Below are 2,365 nucleotides of genomic sequence, written 5' to 3'. Positions count from 1 at the left end.
CCTGCGGGACCCTCGGGCCTCGATGAGTCCAGCGGCCCAAAGCCCCTCGCCGGCCGCCATCCCTGCGCCCGGGTCCCAGGGTTCCAGAGCGCTGCCCCAGCCTCCGCCGACCCCCGCCCAGCCCGGCACCGCCCTCCACCACGAGGCCTTGGACTCACCCTGTGCGGCCCACAGGGCCCCGGCCCCGCACCCCGGCGGGGCGACTCACCGAGGGGTTGGAGCGGGAGCGGCTGTGGCAGTGCCAGGGCCGCGGCCGCGCGGGGAGGGGCTCCAAGGAGGCAGCCTGCTCTGCTCTTGCGGCAACACTCCGTGACGTCCTGGTGGAGAAGCGATGAGGGCACAGCGTTGGTGATAATAATAGCTCTTATTTAGTGGCCGCTTACACGGTGCCGGGCCCTGTGTTAAACCCGCTATATGCGTTCGTCCTCACATCAGCCCTGTGAAGTCGCCACTATGATCATCCTCAGTTTTCAGAGGCAGATGCTGAGGTTCAGAAAGGTAAAACGACTTGCCTGCAGTCACAGGTAAGTGGGGGAAACAAACTGGAACCCAGATGTTTCTTAACTCCCTGCCACTGCTGCTGAACATGAAACTGTGACACCAAGGCCTTGCAGATGTGAAGAATGAATCGCTCCCTGGTGGAAATTCACAGGAGGGAAGGAAGAAGGGGGAATGTGGATGAAAAGTGTGAAGGAAGGAATGATGGGCCCCAATATTGCACAGACTCCCTGGATAGTGAGATAGTTCCCAGCGGTCAGGTCAGTGGCACAAGAGGCTTTCAAAGGTAGTGAGGGGGAATATTACCATCCAGAAACCCTCTCCTGGCTCATTCCTCTAAGGCAGACGATTTAATTTATTGTAACTACTAAGTACTGAGCAACTGACTCAAGATGCCCTCAAGGTACCTAAAACTAAAAATGTCCAAATCTAAATTCATTGTCTCACCCCCTTTATTGGCCTTCTAAGAAGTTTCACTGGGGTGAAAAAAAACCCTCCCCAGTGCATGTGTGCATGAACACGAACACACACACACTCATACACACACACACTCACACACACACACACACACACGACTGGATGCAGCTCCACTTTATCCATCCCAGTGAGTGGTACCACCATCTACTGCTTGCCTAAGCCAGGAGCCTCAAGGTCATCTTTGACTACACTTTCACTTGATTTGAGGTGAATATAAATGTTTTAACTCTCTGTTATGGAAAATTTCAAATATATATAACATAAGGAGACAGAACAGTATCATGAACCCTCATATACCCATCATTCAGCTTCAAACATTATCAGCTCCTGGACAAGAATTTATTATGAATTGACAAGCTTCTATGATATATGAATCATGTACCAAGTCCCAAGCTAAGTCCTAGGGACCCAAAGATGAATCAGATTTGACTGTCACCCAACCTGGAGGGTATAACATGTGACCTTTGTCCTTGAAAGGTGAGTAAGAGTTACCCAGAAGAAGAAAGGTGTCCTCATTCATTTGATCATTCTCTCTCAACAAATCATTATCATGTGGGAGGCACTGTCCTTGGTGCTAGGAACTTGTAAAGAAACAATATTGAGTCCTTGCCCTCAGGGAGCTTGAATAACAAGGGAAAGAGATATTAAACATATTAGAAATGTGATGAGTATTTTGAAGATGTACATGATGCTATGTGAATGGACTAAATTTGGTCTGGGGAGGTTTGGGAAGGCTTTCATATGGAAGGGCACTTACGTGAAGGGAAGGGGTGAAGGAGATAGAGGTTATCCAAAAGAAGAGAAAATGATTCCAAGTCAAAGGGGAAGTCCAATAATGGGTGGCCGGTATGGGTGTGGAGAAGAATGGCATAAGGTGAGGTGGAAAGGTGGACAGGTACCAAATCAAGGAGGGCCTTGTATGTTAGGCTTAGGGTTTTGGACTTTATTTTAAGGGCAATGGAAAATCAACATAGAGTTTGAGGCAGGGGAGGGGCATGTTCACCCTTGCATTTTAGATCACTTCTGGCTGCTAAGTGGAGGATAGATAGGAGGAGAGCAAAACTGGCAGGGTGGGGACGAGTTAGAAAGCAATTGATACAGGCTAGGTAGGAGATGACTATAGTGGTGGGAGTAGGGATGGAAAAAATTGCATAGGTTTAATAAATGTTCAGGAGGTAGAATTCACAAAAACTGGTGATCAGTTGATTGATTGGCTACGGTAGTATAAAGGGAAGGATGACTTCCGGATTTCTGCTTGAGCAAATGAAAAGAATCCAGAAATATCACTCATTTACAAGCAGCCCATCAGAATACTTGTCTTGCCAGTCCCATTGAACAGAATGGCTTCAGTATCCAGGGAAGTCTCTTCAGGTAATCAGAGGTTTGCAGA

The 2,365-nt window shown here is 48.3% G+C and overlaps 1 protein-coding gene across 3 annotated transcripts in view; it reads right to left on the bottom strand.

The window, feature by feature from the left end:
* The window catches only part of APBB1 (amyloid beta precursor protein binding family B member 1), a 22,684-nt gene extending 22,391 nt beyond the window's left edge, over positions 1-293 (bottom strand). For 2 of the 3 annotated variants that reach the window (XM_024757094.1, XM_024757097.1), the window contains exon 1: positions 159-286. The gene's annotated coding sequence lies outside the window, so the exon portion shown is untranslated. Of the gene's footprint in view, positions 1-158 lie in introns of all 3 variants that reach the window. The other variant, XM_024757096.1, reaches the window with a different exon arrangement.
* Between the last annotated feature and the right edge of the window lie 2,072 nt (positions 294-2,365).

Source organism: Neophocaena asiaeorientalis, unplaced genomic scaffold, assembly GCF_003031525.2.
Source record: "Neophocaena asiaeorientalis asiaeorientalis breed wild unplaced genomic scaffold, Neophocaena_asiaeorientalis_V1.1 scaffold504, whole genome shotgun sequence".
Classification (NCBI taxonomy): Eukaryota; Metazoa; Chordata; class Mammalia; order Artiodactyla; family Phocoenidae; genus Neophocaena; species Neophocaena asiaeorientalis.
Note: the sequence above shows the minus strand (reverse complement) of the source record. Positions and strands in the feature narration are given on the sequence as shown.